The 19,725-nt window shown below is 46.3% G+C and overlaps 1 protein-coding gene across 2 annotated transcripts in view; it reads right to left on the reverse strand.

The window, feature by feature from the left end:
• PPFIBP2 (PPFIA binding protein 2) overlaps positions 1-19,725 on the reverse strand; it is a 157,708-nt gene extending 137,983 nt beyond the window's left edge. For both annotated transcript variants that reach the window (XM_021717324.1, XM_008067521.2), the window contains exon 1: positions 19,571-19,725. The gene's annotated coding sequence lies outside the window, so the exon portion shown is untranslated. The remainder of the gene's footprint in view (positions 1-19,570) is intronic.

The following is a 19,725-nucleotide window of genomic DNA, read 5'->3' on the forward strand; positions in this document are numbered from 1 at the left end:
GAGAACCACCAAGGGAGTCACCTGGAAGTCACACACTCTTCCCAGCAATAACGTGGAAGGACACAAGGACCTGTAGGAAGGATCCTTCCCAGGAGAGCTCACAGGGCTCTCTAGATTCCCTTTCCCCAAGTATAACCAGGCTGTGGCAGCCTGTCTCCTCCCCCTGCCTACGTCAGGCACCCGTCTACAACCTCCCTCTCCATACTTCCCTTTGACTCTGTTTCCCCTTTCATCACTCTCCTCTACTGGACAGTGAGGAAGTCTCTCTATTCCTGGCTCAGGCCGTCAGTGGTCAGCAGGTAGGGTCCTCACGTGACACTCTGTCTCACTCCAGTCACCTCCTCATCCTGTTCTGCCTCTCTGGTCACAGCCTAGCCTCAGTCTCTCTCTGCCTGGGGGACTACACAAGTCTCTTCTTCCTACTGCTCCCAGGACACTAAACAATACGCACTGCTCCATCAGAAACTCAAGCACCCAAGATCTCAAGTTTCCTTACTCAGCAAACTGCCATGCATCTTTCTTTAATGAGAAACAGAGTCCCTCGATTCCCTTTCTCTTCACTTCCAGCTCCCCCCATCCTGTGGAAGAGCTGCCCCTCCCCCCTTTGACCCCTTATCTCCTATCACCACTGAGATCATACCTCTTTTTTTTTTTTTTGAGTCTGAGTCTCATTGTCATCCAGGCTGGAATGCAGTGGCTGCTCACAGCCACCACAGCCTCAACATGCTGGGCTCAGATAATCCTCCCACCTCAGCCTGAAACTATAGGCACGCGCCACCACGCCTGGCTAACTTTTGGATTTATTGTAGACATGAGGTCTCACCAAGTTGCCCAGGCTGGTCTCAAACCCTGGGCTCAGGCAATCTTCTTGTCTCAGCCTCCCAAAGTGCCGGGATTATAGGCTTGAGCCACAGCGTCCGGCTGAGATCACACCTCTTAATGATTCCCTCTCCTGCTTCTTCCTCTCAGCTATCCTAAAACACTTCCTTTTCCCTGTATCCCCCAGGTACTATGCCATGTTTCTCCTTTGTCTCAGAGTCCCTCCACCCAACCCCTGTGCCCTGATACCTGCTGCGGTGGGACTTCCACTCATGTGGGTGCTGGTGCTGGGCTCGCATCCATCCAGCTGCTTCTGTTCCTACTTCCCCAAGAGGCAGTCTCAGGTGGGGTTGAAAGTCCACACTGGAGTTTGACTGCCTGGACAAGAGTCCCGATTCTGGCACTCACTATGTGTCCTAGAGCAAGGTGCTAAATCTCTGTGCCTCAACTTTCTCATCTCTAGGATGGGGACAATAAAAGCGTTTACCTCAAAGGTGGTTGTGAAGGTTAAGTGAGTAAAGCACTTAGACCAGCGATCAGCCAACACCAGCAGAATTGCTTTCCTTGGCATTTCACCACTGCTGATACTCTTCTCCTGTGGCATTTGGGACAAAGCTCGCTCTGAGTTCCTCCTTGAACTACACAGCCTGCATTCATGTGTGATGGTCCCCCAGTCACCCCCTTCTGAGCATCTAGATCTCTGTGGCCGATCTCTGTGGGGATGCTCTTCTCCATCTCATCCTTCCTACTCCCCAGCTTGTGTCCAGGTATTCAGAACCTGGGTACTGGAGGACCTCCTCTCACCTGAGCAACACCTGGCCTCTCCCACAGCAGTCCAAACTCACAAGCAGACCCCAGAGTGTCTTGGACTCATGACGGTAATTATAATGGCTGCCATTTTTAAAGCACTCACTCATCCTCCTCTCTCTCCCCGGAGCCACCTTGAAAAGGGAAGTAGCCTGCCCCAGAGGTAGTCTATCACTAGTTAGAAGGTCCCATCATAGCCTGGAGTAAAACATCCACAGTTCACATGGTGCCATCTGCCTGGGAGTATGGTTCCCCAGCAATCTGCAGATGATGCTGTAATTCACTTTCCCAGACGGGATAATGCCAGGACGGTTGTCTGAGAAGGCAGGTGTTTGTGTTGTGGCCACTGTGGCCTGCCAAAGTAGATTACAATGATGTCTGGTTTACAGACTGGCCGTGTCAGGTTGGTCAGTGTGAATCCAGCCTTGAATAACAAGCATCCTCCAGTGAATGGATAAAGTGGGTGTGATCCACACCAGACCTTACCTCCATTTTCTCTCCTGTCCACACCCCCCATACCCCTTACCTCACTAACAGGACCCTGTTGGCAATGTGCTTCCAGCCCCAGAATTCACCCTTCAAAGAAAGTTATCCTCATTTTACTTCTCACAACAGAGAGCACGTGTGTGTACACAATGTACCTTCAGGGAGGAACAAACATGAAGCTATTTCATTGCTTCAATGCGATCATAGACAGATTCAGAGAAATGCTTCAAATGCAACTTAAATTGATTATTTCCAAAAAGGCTCATCTCAAAAACCACCTCCCTAAAAAATAATGTAAGCAAAAGATTATTGTTGAAGCTAAGTGAAAGGTAAGAGGATTCATTATACAATTCCTTCTATTTCTGTGTATGCTTGGATTCTCTTTATAAAAGGTTCAAACAAACAAACAAAAAACAAATCACCCAAGGATCTGGGCTTTTCAGGGAAGTGGGCACAGGATCACACCTTCCCTTCTAGTAGAACTGAGATCTGAAATGAAATTCCTGATGACTCCTTTGGTACCCTTTCTGCAGTGCCATTCAGACTCCCTGAATGGATGCTAATGTCCAACCAAACTTTTCTTTTATCCTACCTCCCCATAGTTTAGACCTTCATCTCTTAGCTGGATTTCAAAAGAGGCCTCCTCTGGGCTTTCTATCTTTAGATGATCCCCTTTAATACATCTTTCCCAGTGCAGGCAGGATGTGTCCCACAGAGCTCATGATGTGCCCCTCTGGCTCCCAAACCTTCAGTGGCTCTCTACTGCTTCCAAGAAAGAAGGCATACTTTGTAGCTTGGCTGAAGTCCTCTAATATAGTCCACCTTCCTGGCTGTACTTCTCACCATGCTCTGAGCTCCAGCCATACCAGACCATTTCTTACCCCCAAACACAGAAACACCCTGTGTCTGTTGTCTCTACTTCCTCCACTTGGGTGTTTTTCTCCATCAATATTTTCAAATTCCACCCATGTTAAGGCCTTATCCAAATGACACCCACCAGGAAGCCTTTCCTGACATCACTGTCCCAGTCCCTGAAGGCACTGGATGCCTCTGCTCTGCTCCTGTCATGCCTGGTACCCACCTTTATCATTAGAGCCAACTATGTTATTAAAAAAGATGATAATTCATATGATTTCTCAATGTGCTGTCTTCCCTTCTAAATTGAGCTGCTTCAGAGCAAGGCATACATTCTATTTACCTTTCTGTCCTAGAGCCCAGGAAAGAACCTGGCAAAGTAGACACTCAGTAAATGTTTGCTGACACAAAATGTTAAATGTTTGTGTACCTGAGTGGAGAAAGAAGGGAGACAGGGCATGTGATCTTGACTAGATTTCTGAAATAAGGGTTGAGGTCAAACATGACGGTGTCTACCTTCTAACTTTCTCCACACCTGGGATCCCTCTCTCTTGCAGCCTAATGTTCAGAGGTGAAGGCATCTTTACCATAGGGGACCGTGGCCATGCTTGGTCCTGGCATGAGCAAGAGACACAATTGATGGATGCAATTATATTCCTGAAGGACCGATGAGAAAAAAGGATGTAACTCCCCCTAACAGATGATAAAGTCAGGCATTTCTCCTCATTCTATTATTTTAGAATGCTAAACAACAAGAAAAAAACACATCTGAATTGGTAAGTTTTCTTTATTATCAAGAGTATTCAGGGTCTCATGCCTAACTTTAGCCAACTTCCTCCTACCGACCTCCCCAGCTGCCTGCCAGGGGACAGGCCCCAGAATTTGGCAGGCTCTAGGTAAACACTAATTGAATTAATCAAAATTTATTCTGTATTTTGAAACTTCATTTCAACATTTGTTGAATAGTTTAATTTTGATTCAATGCAATGGTTTTCCTCTTGCATTAGAAAAAAATTTAATCAGTAGGGGACCAAAGAATTTTTTTTAGAAGACCAGCCTTTGTGCACTGTCAACAATAGCCTGCCCTTGCCACCATAAGAGGAGAAGGGGGCTTCCCCTGCAGGCCTAGGCTGGAGTGTATTAGCAGCTGTCTTCACTGGAGGGATGAGGGGCATGTGGAAGCCAGATAAAGACTGCCCAGAACCCAGTGCTGCCAGAGAGCTAGACTACAAATAAACAGCCCAGCCTGAGCTGAACCTTCAATCAAGGGCTTCCTCTCCTGGTCCCAAGGTTGGCAAGACCAGCAGTAAATCCCTTACCATGACACTGAGCCTTGTTCACGGAGAATTTTGGAAACACTTTGTCATGGGCTGAATTGTGTCTATCCAAAATTTGTATCTTGAAGACCTAACCTTCAGTAACACAGAATGTAATTGTATTTGCAAACAGGGTTTTAAAAGAGGAAATTACATTAAAATGAGACCATTAGGGTGGGCCCTAATCCAATAAGACTGGTATCCTTGCAAGAAGAAGAGATTAGGACATAGTACAAAGGAAAGATCATGTGGAGACACAGGGAGAAGACAGCTATCTTCAAGCCAAGGAAAGGCCTGGGGGGGGGGGGACGACACCACCAGCCTTGCCAACACCCTGATTTTAGACTTCTGGACTCCATAATTGTAAGAAAATACGTTTCTGTTGTGTAAGCCCTCCAGTCTAGAACTCTGTTATGGCAGCTCAAGCAAACCAATACACATCCCCAGTGATCTTGGACACACAGTCGAGAAAGGCTGTGGGAAGAAGGCAGCCTCCTCTCCAGAGCTGTTGGCCTCTGTTCTGATCCACTGGCATCCCCCTTCCCTCTCAATCCAAGGGAGACTTTGCTTCACATCCTCAGACCTTAAACCACATCCTGGTAAGGACAGTTCCTAACATTCTTTTATCTGTATTTGTAAGTCAGTTCTGAGTTGAATCATGCCTGTGGACTAAGACAATTTAGTGAGGCCAGACTTCAGAACACTACGAGGAAGAAACGCTAAGACCCTGAAGCCTGACCAACTGTCAAACTGCATTCAAGGGCCAAGAGTTCCACATACAGTGGAGTGGGAAGAAACTCAAATCCACAGCTCCAGCATATGATGTGGCAAGGGATGGGGAGGTCAGTCCCCTGACCTCAGCTCACCCAATTCCACAGCTCCAGCATATGACATGGAACGGGAAGGGCTGATACCCTAATCTCAGCTCACCAGTCACAAACTCACCACTTGCCACTCAGATTACTTCCATCCCTAAGAGCTCTGAGGCCAGAGAGTAGTTTAGGGACTTTCCCCCAGAAAAGTGATCCAGGAATCCCCCACTTGCACACATGCTCCTGCAGGCCAAAGACAAGCCTGCTGGAGAATTGCACCGCACTACTATTCCCTCCTGGGGGCCCCAAGAATCTTGTGCCTTTAAATTTGACAGCAGGACCCCAGGGGAGCAGAACATCTAACAATCTCCTGGGACCTTTCTCCCATGTTTCTCGCCTCTTCTTATCCATACAAAAAAAAAAAAAGCAGGGTCTTTATTTCCTCCTAGAAGGTACCCAAACAGTTTCCCAGACTTAAAGAAGAAGTGAAAGGTATAGAGGTTTATGCGATGGAAGGGACAACAGTACATACCCCAAAAAGGGCAGTGGAAGGGACAGTAGTACATACCCCAGCTCACTCTAACCCTAAGACTTCTGAGGCTCTTTTCTTGCCAAGTGAGTGGGAGCTTCTTCCCCTGAAGAAGGAGAAGAGCGGGATGCAGCAGAAGGGGGTCCAAGCTTTGTCTTAGTCTGTCTAGACTGCTATAACAAAATTACCACAAACTGGGTAGGTAGCTTATGAATAACAGAAATGTATTTCTCACAGCTCTGGATGCTGGGATGCCCAAGACAAAGGCGCCAGCAAACTCAGTGTTTGGTGCAGGCCTGTTACCCGGTTTACAGACATTGCCTTCTAGTTATGTCCTCACATGGTAGAAGGAACTAGCTAGTTCTCTGGGGCCTCTTTTATAAGAGTACTAATCTCAGTCATGAGGGCTCTATTCTCATGGCCTAATTACCTCCCAAAGGCCTCACTTCCTAATACCAATATTTTGGGGATTAGGATTTCAACATGGGGGGAGGGGAGAGGGAATAAACATTCAGACCACAGCAAAGTCAAACAGCCACGTTTAAGTCCTGGCTCTACTACTTAGGAGCTGGGTTGGGTTTTTTACCTTGGGTAACAAACTTTAACCTATCACTCTGTGATGAAGATAATTCCTGCCTCACACAGGGCTGGTTATGGGCTTATAAAAAGAGGACAGAATAAACTCCTCAGATCAGTGCCTGGCCCAATAAACATGCAACACCCTGCCCCTCCCCACTCAGACAACATGTCCATAACTGCACTATTTCAGAGGATAGATTTGGCCAAGACCCTTCATCAGGGCCTAAATGTTTGGGTCGGGGCGGGGGGGAATAACAAATGATGTTGACTCCCTTTAGAAAAGTTGCTAAATAAATCTCTTGCAGCCAGCTCCCAAATAGGCAGACCCAGGGGACACAGTAGCTCAGATACAGCACACATACTATGGGTTTTCTGCATCGTTCTAGTAGCAGCTGACAGATGGCAAGGCCAGGGTCTCTGGGCCTTGCAGCGGAAAGCTTCCTATAGATCCTACACCCACTGTCACAACCCCTTGGCAATTTTCTCAGGCTTCTCCCAGTCTCACAGGCAGCCCTGTGAGTTAATGACACTCAGGGGCCAGCTGGGGGCAGCACCTGACAGAAAAGTCACCGCCAGAGAGATGGATTTAGGAGGATTCAAACATGGAAGCTGACCTCTGTGTAGGGGGGTGGCGGGGAAGGGTCACATCCTGACCACATTTGCAGCTAACTTCAGCCCTGTGGGCTGGCATTAAGACAGCCCACATTTACTCTAGAGATGGCCTTGAGAGAAGACAGCCATGTTGTACGGGTGTCCCAGAGGGGCCTCTCCAATTGTTCTTCATGTACACCACACTCTCAGGGGACACCTATAGCCAGACACGCAATCACTCCAGGAATTACTTAGGAAAGATTTTCACATACAATACGTAACAGTGATGGGTTTCTCATGGAGTGACATCATCCTCTCATGAACTCCATTCCTCAGTCAACTGTCACTAGGTTTATTTAAAATTCTCTCTTTTTTTTAAGCAGGATTTATTGAGAGGACAGAAAAGCTCCCACAGTGGGAGGGGACCCAAGAGGGTTGCCCAATTCTCTTTTAAATATACATAATCATGACATTTAGGGACTGGATTTGTGACACTGGAGCAGCCCTTAATGGTTTTCCAAGTACTCCTTATTAAATAGTAGAACATGGTGGTAGCATTTTCTTCCACATGAAGTTTCCTGTTAACATGAGATCCCGAGTCACTGCAGACCAGACACTACCCTAACTTCTTTCTCTGAATATTTTCTGTATCCTCTCAGTGATTATTATACTACTGCCCCAGGTCATCTTCTCTCAACCTTTCTTTCTCTCTGGGCTGAGGAAAAGCTTCCCATTAGGAAGCCTGAAGGATCTGGGTCCACCCGGAAGACAGCAGCAGGACCAGGTCTTAGTTTTGATCTCCAGCAGGAAGGTGAAGCTGGACAGAGGACCAGGCCCTGGGCAGCCTTACTCAACAATAAGGACTGGCTGGCTCTACCAGACACAGTGTAAGAAAGAACTCCGACCAACCAACACCCACCTGCTAAAGCCTGAACATGCCATCCATGGGAACAATGCTCTCCTTTCACGCAGGTATCCCAGTGCCCACTCCACACTCCTGCACAGGCAGGCTCTCAGCAAACACTTATTGAACTGTGTCAGCCATCCTCTCCGCCCCCACAGCCCCCCCTTGGTCACTGCCCAGGTTTCTCTGACTCTTATTCCTCACCCCACCCTTTCAACCCACTCCAGAGCATCACTCTTGCCAAATGTCCTTCAGAGCTGACACCCTCAGGTCCTAAACATTTGAGGCTATTATAAGTAATTTACTACTAATGATAAAATAGCTAAAGCTGAGATGCTTTTTTGCATAAATTGAAGAAAATGGAGGGTTGTCTTGCCCCATTCTAATATATTTCACTCTTGAGTGGGTGAGAAAATAGAGGAATATAACCAGCAATTAAGAAATTGCCAATAGCAGTCTCGGAGTAACAGCTTCTATCAGAACATGAAAAATGTGCAACTTCTACTATCTACTTTAGAGATTTACTTTCCACACATACATATGTACTGGAGCCAAGGTGTGCTTTGTGTCAACCTGGCCACATCCACCAAGTACCTCTCCAGGGTTAATGTGGCCTGCCACATGCCATCTGACCATCTTGCTGCCTCATCATGGTAAGAATAGGTCTTCACTGTAAATTTAAGACTCCATAATCTGGACTCTAAACATGGTGGCAAGATAGAGTAGAAAGAATAAAAGTTTAGGGTCAAGTATACTGGATATAAATCTTATTTCAGCCACTCACCAGCTAGGGGACACTGGGAAAGTCCCATCTCTTCTTGAAGTCTCCTTCTTCCTCTATTAAAGCCCTGAAAGGCTATTGTGAGATTTAAGTGAGCACAGACTCTGTACTCAACGCCTGATGCACAATGGGTACTTCATAAGTGATAAATTCCAATTCCTGGTGCCCTATTTAAACTCATTTACTACTCAATTCTAGTCAAATGAAACTGCTGGCTGTTTTCCACAGATGCCTCTTAATTGACACTATCCAAGCCTTGCTTTCTCTACTGCTGCTTCCTCTGCCGGGAATTCCCTTCATCCCCAGAGAAAGGGGTGTCTCTGATTCCTGTCTTACCCTCAAGACCCAACTCAAATGCCGCCTCCTCAGCAGGCCAGGTACTTCAACCTCTTCTGCCTCTGAATATTCACTGTATTTTGTCAGTGGTGATTTACTGACTGTTGTGGGTAAGGGGCACATTCCTTAAGTGCCATTCAGGCAGGGGACATGTCTTATGCCTCTCTTGTTTCCACCATCATGGTTCTCAGTGCAGAGGATGGTTCAAAAATTACTTGGTGACTAAATAATAAGTGAGGTCAGGAGCCTACTGACTCCAGAGTACTTAAGAATTATGCCCCACCTCTGCCCCTAAAAGGCTAGGAGTTTCCCCAGATTCAGTGGGCTGGTTCTGACTCTGGAGTCTCCAAGACCTTCATTCTTACCATCTTGCCAGCTCCCTCCCTGCAAGATATCACATCCCTCGGGCATCCACGTTGCTTAACCACAGCACCCCACCCAAAACCTCAGCCTACTTAAATGAGGCCCTGTGCCCACATCCCATCCCCGCCTTCTCTCAGGGATGGAGCCTTGTTCTGTCGCCCCACTGTAGTCAGACTCCTCAGTGTCGTGACCAATGCCCTTTGGGACTGCTCCCTTTTCCGCATGCCATACCATCTTGGATGCTGTGAGTCAGTTGTCTCGGATCACCTGACCTGGTTCTCCAGGTCCTAGGATGTTCTCAAAATCCTCAAGGGGTTTGAAAGAGCTTTCATGCCCCAGTCAGATGGTCAAGTCAAGGTAGGCATCAGCAGAGAATATACACAGAATGTCTCAAAATTTCAGTCCACAAAGGCATTTTCTCAGAGCCTTTTCTTCTCCCTGCCCTGTCACTAAGTGGGACATTCAGCCATCTAATTTTATTTGGTTGGAGATGACGTTTCTCTATGGCTTTAAGGCTGCTCTTCCCCATCTTCCTACCCTCACTCCAGCCTACATCTGCTGCAAGTCATCTCTGCTTAGAAGCCACTGATTATTCCCTACTATCAACAGGATAAAATCCAGCTTCTTAGTTTGGTATTCAAGTCCCTTTTCCCTTTGAGGCCCACCTTCTTTTTTCAACTTTTAACAATGGGTAGTCTAGCTAATCTGGCTTCCTTAGTTCTTGAACCCACTTTGCTCACTCAGGCTCCTATGTCTTTTACTCATGGTGCTTGATTGACCAGGGATCCCCACATAGCCTCCTCTTCCCATCTCCTCAGGACCCAGCCCCAACTGGTCCACAAAGCCTTCCCTTTGCCAAAATCCCACAGCACTTTAGCTAGACCTATATCATTCCAGCACAACTTCCTCCCTTGTAATTTTATAAACTTCTCTTCAGTTAATACCGCTTAGACAATATCCTTTTCAAGTAGACTCCAATATATGTTCTGAGACAGATGCGTGGCCCTAGAGACAAGCTTAAGTCCTTTGTAATTTCTTACATCACATCAAACTAGAATCTGTCTCCCCTTCAGTTCCCTCTGCCATCACTACCATGAGCCCTCAACTCTGCTCTCTGAGCAGCAGAGAATGTGTTGGCTCCCTCAGCCACCCCAAAATGGCAGTTGCACCCGTGTGTCTTCCTGCCTATCCTTGGATCCCCCCAAAGCTGGAGAGGGACCCTGGCTTTACAGCATTTGGAATTTCTCCTCTGCCTGCCTCTAAAGTGTGGGGGTCAGGGTACCACCTCCAGGTGTGGCTAGTCTTGGTCAATTCAGGGAAAAGATCCCCTACTGAGCTCCAAACCCAGGACTTCTATTCAGGTAGCAAGGTTAAGCCAGAGTATGTGGGCTTTCTCACATGGATGGGCAGGACACTCACATAATTGATTTTCAGAGCCAAAAGGGCGGGACTTTGCACTTACCCTACCATGCCTCATCGAGCTGGTTTGGGCTGAGTTCTCTCTGTTTGCTGCTCTTGACCTGTACACTGGTGGTCAGCCATCTGAAATCAGGCTGTTCTCTACCCTATCATGCATTGCAGCCGCCTGGACTTTCTTCTCAGCTCCACCATGGCTGTCTTTTCTGTATCACACATAGAAGCCCAAATAATACTACTTCTCTTCTGAAATTTCAGGGTAAGCCCTCTGAATGATACAAATCTCTCTTTTTTTTTCCTGAGTTGGATTCTCACTCCGTTACCCAGACTGGAGTGCAGTGGCACGCTCACAGCCACCACAGCCTCAACATGCTGGGTTCAGGTGATCCTTCCGCCTCAGACGTCCATGTAGCTGGAACTACAGGCACGCAGTACCAAACCCAGCTAATTTTTTTTTTAATTTTAGAGATGAAGTCTCGCAATGTTGTCCAGGTTGGTCTTGAACCCATGGGCTCAGGCAATTCTCTGGCCTTGGTCTCCCAAAGTGTTAGTATTACAGGAGTGAGCCACTGCACATGGCCAGGTCTCTCTTCTTGACAAAATATTTCTCTCAGACTTCTTGAGAAGAGAATAACCTTGCATGGACTGCCTATGAGGAGCCAAGCACTGTAGTCAACATTTCATCATCTCATTGAATTTTCACATCAACCGAGTGAAATAGGCCTATTGTTGTTCTCATTAAACAGATGAGGAACTTAAAGCTCAAAGAGGTCAAGAGACTTACTCAAAGTAGCAACAGCAATCGGTGTAGAGCAAACATTTAAAGGAAAAGCTGTCTGACTCAAAGCTACTAGGGCCCTCATGCCAGAGAAAACCCAATGAAGGATGAGGGGGTAGGGCAGGCAGGAGGAGGAGTCATTTTCCTCATCTCCAGAAACAAGACAATAATCCCTGCCTGGGGCACTGTGCACCAGTGAGCCAGCACAGTGAAAACCTAGACAGATACACAGGGCTGTTGTTGTTGTTACCAGGTGAGCACATATATCGAAGAACCAGATGTCCTGGCTGGTGACAGGAAGAGCTTATGTAATAAAACTTTCTCATGACACCCAGTCAAGGTCAGGCATCAGAGCCAAGAACTATTCCTTTGCTTTGGTGAAATGTTGAAATAGAAAAGTCTGCCATTCAAACCCCAAATTGGCTCCTCCCCTCCCCTTAGACCAATCCACTCCCTCCAATATCCCTCCCCTTTCCTGTTCCTGTTGCCCTTAGAATTTGGAGTTTTGAACACTGAGTTTGCTGCCACACATCCCAGGTTGCCTGGGACAGTTCTGCCATCCCAGGGTCCCATTCAGTTTAGCATTTATCTGCATCCTATCACTCTTAAAGGTGTTCAGGTTGGACAATAAATAAAACTGAATCTAATACTTTGGAGCATTTGAAAGTCTCTTGCTTTTTCTGACCCATGTTTTCCTTCTATAAAATGGGAATAACACTACCCTCATCTGATGAGACAAGCCCTTTGTCAAATCCACTAAAGTTGGAAGCCTCCTTCCTTCTGGTGGAAGCTTTCTGTGGGGCCAGTCTATACCTCTGGTGCCTCCATAAAACAGACCGGTGTTGAGCTAGCTATTCATGCAAAAACCTTGTTGATTCAGAAGAAATAAGGTCTTGTGTGGAAGAAAGAAAATGATTGCCCCTGAAGAGAGGCTTCTTGCCTAAGGAGGCAAGAAAGAGGTAACCCATGTCTGGTCTTCCTAAGTTTGAACTGTAGCTCTGACCTTCTCTGTTCCCTTCATCCCTACAACAGACTTCTTAGCTCCTACTCAATTCTCTCTCTGTCTCTCTCTCTTACACACACAGTTATCAACCAAGAGGCTCCTTTTGGCAGGGTTCTCTGGGCCTCTCTGCCAAAAGCAGGTTGGCAAAGTTTGCTAAGAAGACCTCTTGGGATACCCAGTGCAGTCATGAGAGTCGCCCTCCAGATCACAGTGAGAGGCCCAGCTGCATGTGACCACTACATTCCAACCATGCATACAAGTGGAATTGTACCTTTATCCTGGAACATAGAAGCAGAAATTCTGACTATCCCCACTAAATGCCCTTCCCACTATCAGGAAGCATTGGCTATCCCTAAGCAGGCTGAGAAATCCTGAGATATGGGTCATCTCCCTCCTATATCTTTCCTCATCCTCATGAGGAAACAACATACCCAAAGCAGAGCCACCTGGGAACACCATAGCAGCTGTAGCATAGGGGAAAGGCCGTGTAGGATTCATTCCCCATAGCTAACAAATCTTTTCCTGGAGATTTGTTAGTGGGTCCTCTATCCACCTACTTCCTAAGACATGGACAACCCAAATCTAAGTCCACCATCTTTGGTTGTCATTAATTCTTTACTATGGATGAGCAGGCTCGTGTGCACATTTTGGTCTTAGTGGGAAGACAACAAACTCAGAACAAGATGAAATCGAAACTGGCAAGACCCAGCTACAAAACTCAAAAGAGCAATAGACGCTTGAAAGGTGTTCTCTCAAAGTTGACTCCCAGTATTACTTGTGTCTTTGGGTTTTTTTGGCAACTACCACATGCCTAGCAATAATCTAAATGTTTCACATGCATTAACTCAGCTCTGCCTTAAGTTGGGCTAAGGTACATGGAAGAGGCAAGACTCCATCCCAAGAGGCTGGAGACTGAGGAGGGTGATTGGGCAGAGAATATAAAAAGGTAGAGGTGAAAAGGAGAGGAGAACTCCAGGTTCAAGGCCACTGAATCTCTTGACAGCAATGCAGAATTCTAGATAAGGTCTGATAGATGTGGTCCTCATCCAACCATCTGTATCTCTGACCCTGGCTCTACACAGGCCTCTGCTTGGAGGAAGGCCCCGTGGCTGGCTGCCTGTCCCAGCTTTCTTTCCTGTGCCCTCTTCCCTACTCCAGTGCTGTATAGGCAGCTTCTCATGAACTGGCTGGATGTGTCCCTAAAGTTTGGGGTAAGTGGGAGGTGTTTGGGTCTTGGAATACAACTTTCCATGGAATTGATAAATTGATTGACGGTTACATTCCCAGAAAAAAAAAGAACAATGAATACACATGTACCCACACTGAGCATAATTAGTATAAGAGTACTGGTACCCTAAAGCACTCCCTACCTTCTATTAACCCCACATACAGCTAGACCATGGGACAAAAAGTTCTCATGAGACTTCGGGTCCCCATTGGCATTGGCGAACTGTAGATATTTCCCTTCTGAGTGCTGACCTATAAGGCTGCAGCCTTAGCTATTCCACAGACTGAATTAACCCCAAACCTGGTCTCATTCCCATGTTTCATTGCCTAATGAAATCTGCATCTGTACCTTCTGGCAGCTCTCCTTGGGCCAAACCCACTGTGCTACAGAGGATGAAGGGCCAGGCCAGAAGGCAAGCAGGTCTGTGTTCTGCCACCAAGAGCCGGGTGATCTTGGGTAGGTTTCTTTGCGCTTCACTATCTTCACGGGTAAAAATGTGAAGGGTGAGCAAGAAACTACCCAAAGCACTCCTCTGATACTAAAAAGAATCAGCCACTCCCCTTTTCCTTCCCCCCTCCAAGAAGCTCCCTCATGCTCTCATGCTGACAATTACCTCACTCTTCTCCCAGCAAATCAGCATAAAATGCCAGTGTCCAATTTGACTCCTTTCTCTCTCCCTCAAATTCAGTCACCAAATCCTGCTGGATTTCTTGGCGAGCTCACTGGCCTCTGTTCCTTCCTTTCCATCCCTATTGCCATTACCTTGATTTCAGCTCCTAAGCTACCTCAATGGGTTATTCCAGTAGTCTATTCACAAAAGAAGTTCCTCCCTGTCATCTGAATAAAATTTAAATTCTTTATGTAGGACACAATGGTTCACGCCTGTAACCCTAGCACTAATGGGAGGTCGAAGTGGGAGAATTGCTTGAGGTCAGAAGTTTGAGAATAGCCTAGGCAACATAACAAGAACCTGTCTCTATAAAAAAACAAAAAGTTAGCTGGGCGTGGTGGTGCATGCCTGTATTCCTAGCTATTTGGGAGGCTGAGGTGAGAGGATGGCTTAAGACCAGGAGTTCAAGATGCAGTGAGCTATGACTACCCCATTGCACTCCAACTTGAGTGATAGATGAGATCCTACCTCTAAAATAATAACAGTACACATGCCTGTAATTCCAGCTACTTGGAAGGCTGAGGTGGAAGGATCGCCGGAGCCCAGCAGGTCGAGGCTGCGGTGGCCGGGAGCGGCCACTGTACTCCAGTCTGGGCAACAGAGTGAGACGCCAACTCAAAAAAAAAAAGTAAAAAAAATAATAATAATAACAGTAATAACAATAAATGTATATATAAATAAAATAATAAATATTTTACCATAACTTTCAGGGACTTCGATGATCTCTCCCCAGCCTGAGACTGTTGCCTTACTTCTCCCAGTGGCCCCACTCAACCTCATGACTCAGCCATCTGGGCCCACTCCTTGTTGGGCCAGTCCTTCCTCCCGATTTTTAGCTTCTGATCCTGTTCCTTCCCTCATCTCCCCACAAAATAACCTGCTCCTTTTCCTCTCTACTGAGGAAAACATTGCAAAGCTAGTCAGCTGAAGGCCCATGTCTACCATAGACTCTTCCTGGACATCTGTTATGTGTGGGGCCATTTGTAAGAGCTAATGTGGGCCTAAGTGCTCAGTTTGGAGGGGGTATGGATAAAGACATGCAGACAGAGTGACTAAATGGCATAGAAGAAATCTGTATCTGACGTAATATATACATTAACATTAGAAGAAAAGAGTAAAAATGACGAGGGTGAGGAATTTTCAAGAGTTTGATCTGCAACCTGAAGGATTAATACGAGTTCATTCATTTTGTAGAATATACATAAAAGGGCTTTCCAGGAAGAGGAAATGGTATGTGCAAAGGCAGAGAAGCACAAAGAACAGAAATGAGTTCCTTGGTTTGGAGAACAGCAAAAATGCAACTGGACAGCTAAATTAGGGTCAGCCTCTGCAGAGTATTGAAAGCTATACAAGGATGTTAAAATGTATCTATCAGAGGGCCAATCCTATCCCATCTGTGTCTAGGCCTCCCATACAGACATGTTACAGAAGCTAATATTACTATATAACAAAGAATAAAGTGATTAAAAGCATTGTGCTCAATGAATGGTCAGCTCTCAGTGTGCATAAATGTGTATGTAAATCAACGACCTTAACAGAAATTTTAAGCAGGCTAAAGGCAAAGCTCAGTCAGCAGCACTCTGGAGATCTGGGCCTAAAGTTAAACAAATTACTCTAGGACAAATCCTCAAATCCTCTTTTAGAAGATTTTTACCAGATGTGTAAGAGAGAAGAATGGACCTTCTGAAGACCCACAAGGTTGAACGAGACCTGGCTTTAAGAGTTTATAAGGGATGCAGCCCACCCTTCCTAGACTATGTGTAGATTCTGTGAAAACAGAGACACATCAAGCATTGAAATCAGAGAATGATGCTAGGAAACATGAAGGCCAAAAAAGTGGAACTCCCCTGAGAAAGAAGGAAGGAGGAAAAATAGTGACTCAGGAAAAAACAAAGCTGCCAAGTTTCAGCCTGGTTGGGACCACACCAGGCAGTGACTGAGTGTTACATTTTGAATGGGGGTATGGGGGTGAACAGTCTGTGGAACTTAATCCATGTTTTTGTTTTTTATTTTGAGTTGGAGTCTCACTCGGTAGCCCAGACTCGAGTGCAGTGGCCGCTCCCGGCCACCGCTACCTCGCCTGCTGGGTTCTGGTGATCCTTCCGCCTCAGCCTTCTGAGTAGCCGGAATTACAGGCATGCACTACCAAGCCCGACTGATTTTTTTATTTATTGTAGAGATGAGGTCTCGCTGCCCAGGCGGGTCTTGAACCTGCGGGCTCAGGCAATCCACTCACTTTCAGCCTCCCAAAGGCGTGGGATTACAGGCTGAGCCAATCCATGTCAATTGTGTTTATGTTAGCTCTTCATTCTCACATCTTGCATTAGGAAATTCACCAGAGGATTTTAAGCAGGGAAGTATATAAACACCCTTATATTTCAAAAAAAAAAAAAAAGGGAATCTCATGACCGAGTAAAAAACAACTTTCAAATTTTACTTTAAACATTACTGTCTAGGCCAGGCACAGTGGCTCAAGTCTATAATCCCAGCAGTTTGGGAGGGTGAGCCTAGAGGACCGCCTGAGCCCAGGGGTTCAAGACCAGCCTGGGCAAATTGGTGAGACCTTGTCTCTACAATAAATCAAAAAATTAACACTGAGCCTGGTGGCGTGTGCCTGTAGATCCAGCTACTTGGAAGGCTGAGGTGGAAGGACTGCCTGAGCCCAGCAGGTCAAGGCTGTAGTGGCCATGAGCGTATCACTGCACTCCAGCCTGGGCGACAGTGAGACACCAACTCAAAAAAAAAAAATTATTGTCTAAAGGGCACACCATTCCTCATGTTCAAAGCTGAATTTTCCCAGAATTGTTCCTCCCTCTTGACTTCTCATCCTGTCCAATTAGTCTAGAGACTAACACCTCCCACTCCCTTGTCCTCTGTCCTAAAGATTTTATCTCTCCAATGTCTTCCTACCTCCCAACTCTCTTAGACCCAAAATAAGACCTCATCACTTCTGCCCTGAATTGGCCTCCCATTTTCCTAACTGGACTGGCTGCCCCCAGTGTCTTTTTCCCTTGGTCTCTGCTTCCTACTGCATAGCCTGAGCAATGTGAACACCACAGCAATTCCCGCCTTGGAATCACCTGGAGGTACTTTGTAAAGACATTCCAGACTTCTTTATCGGTACCTTTTACAAACCTCCCCAGGTGATTCTGAGTCAGCCAGGTTTGCAAACTACTATGCAAAATCCTTTTTATAGATAAGGAGGCGACCAGCACTCTCCTGGGAATTTGTTAGAAATGTCATAATGTCAGGTCTCACCCTGACCTACTGGATCATAATCTGCATTTGAACAAGATTCCCAGGTGAGTCTCTCAGACTTGCTCAAATTTGAGCAGCAGGATTCTAAGGTGTGGTCAAACCATTTGACCAGTGTGGTGGCTCACGCCTATAATCTCAGTACTTTGGGTCAAGGCAGAGGATTGCTTGGGCCCAGGAGTTGGAGACTAGCCTGGGCAACATAATGAGATCTCGTCTCTAAAAAAAAAAAGAAAGAAAGAAAGAAAGAAAGTAATCCCACAAATATTTACTGGATGTTCTCTCTGTATCAGGCTGGGAGTTGGGAGGATCAAGGGCCAAGGTCTCTGGCTTTGAGAAGCTCTCTGAACTATCAGTCAATCCCCTGCTTAAAACTCATGCTTTCAAAGTTCAGACTTCTGCAGCTAGCCTTCAAACTAGCTGGCACCATGTCTCATTCCTGTCACCAGCTTCAGTGTCTACCACTCACCATGGGAGCCAAGCTAGACCATGGACCACTTCTCATGGTCAGCCTGTGCTTGTCTGCCCACACAGCTCTCAGTCCAGCCACGCTCTACCCTTCTCTGCCTAAAGAAACCCAGGAGAAATCCTTCGAGGTCCAATGACGTATATCATTCCTTCTTGAAATTATCCTAGATTTTCCCTGTTCAGTTGAAAGACAGGAATTCTTACAACTTTGTTCCCACCTCCTTAGTGTCATTGATCATACTCCCTTTAGTCTTAAAGTCAAAGTTCAACTGCCTTGGCTTCCTTACCCCAGTAAGGAAGACACCACGAAACTCATCTTGTCTCCTGGCAGCAATAAGCTAATAATTGGCACATCACCAAATCTCAAAGTATCCACTAATGATTAAAATGTTAAATAAAATCATGGGTAAATGCAGAAAGTGAAAAACTAACCAACCTTCACATCTACCACTTAGTCACTTAAATATGAATTTAGGCAGAGTGCAAATGGGCTGCAGCTCTTAAGCCCAAGAGAGAAATAATTTCTAAATCAGACATTTAGTGTTTTCTATACACCAATAATAATCAATGACTGAACATGCTGAAGATGAATTATGTCTAAGGCCAACTATTTTTTCTGTAGTGATCCTTTAACTTCACAAAATACACTATAAAATTTGGAAACACTTTAGATTTGTATTATAATCAATTAAGGAAGGGTTGAGGAAGGAGAGAGAAGAGAAAGACAGCAAATAGCCCAAAATATGAGAAGAGAAAATATCCAGTTGCTCTAAAAGTAAAAATATAACTGAATTTTTAAAAGAAGATTAAACAATAGCTGGAATGCCAATGTTTTCTACCCAAACTTTGGAAATTCTGTTTTTTAGACATCTAATCTTATTTTCGTCTGAGAAAAAATTGCAGGTATGGAGTTAGATGTCATGAGGAGAGGAAATAGGACCAATTCCATTTCGCAGACTAATGGGACGCAGTGACTCTAGATTCATATGTTGTACTTTTGCAATTACAGGATAGAATTGGTCTTAGCTGAGACACTGCATCTGGACACATGCTCTGTCGAAAAGTATTGCCTGGGAGAACAGACCTAAAGTTTCTGGATCACCCTTGGCGTCTAGTCTTTGACACTCTTCCCAGGGGCTGCGCAGAACTGGAACAATCAGAACGGAGGTAATTGACCATCCTGCTCATCTTCAGGGCCATCCTGGCACCTGCAGGAGCGCGGACCGTTCATGAAACCCAAGAGGAATGGGGTGGAGAGTCGAAGCAAATTCACAGTTTTACCCTCCTCCCAGTCTTCAGGCCAGAGCAAGAGAGGAGGGTCTCCGTCCTCACGGCTGGGACACGATCCGGGGCCCAAAGAGACACTGACCCCCAACGCTCCGTGTTTTTTGTTTGTTTGTTTTGTTTTGTTTTGAAGCAGGATTTATTGAGAGAACCGAGAAGCTCCCGCGGTGGGAGGGGATCCGAAGGAGTGGCCCTCCGTGTGGTTCTTGAATATCCCAGGTAATGCCCCGGTCCGGGATCCTGATCCCAACCGTGCGGCACTCCTGGGGTTGTGGGGAAAGCCCACTGACCTGGATGCGAGGCCGAGGCTCCTCTCCTTGCGGCTCAGGTGTGCAGGTCGCTCCCGGGTCCTCCCACCTTCAAACAGGAAAGCCGAAAACCCAGCTACCGGCCACTGGCCCACCGACTAACTGCCCGGCCAACCAGCCGACTGACCGGCAGCGGC

The sequence above is a fragment of the Carlito syrichta genome, unplaced genomic scaffold (assembly GCF_000164805.1).
Source record: "Carlito syrichta isolate Samal-C Ts95f unplaced genomic scaffold, Tarsius_syrichta-2.0.1 Scaffold309682, whole genome shotgun sequence".
Classification (NCBI taxonomy): domain Eukaryota; kingdom Metazoa; phylum Chordata; class Mammalia; order Primates; family Tarsiidae; genus Carlito; species Carlito syrichta.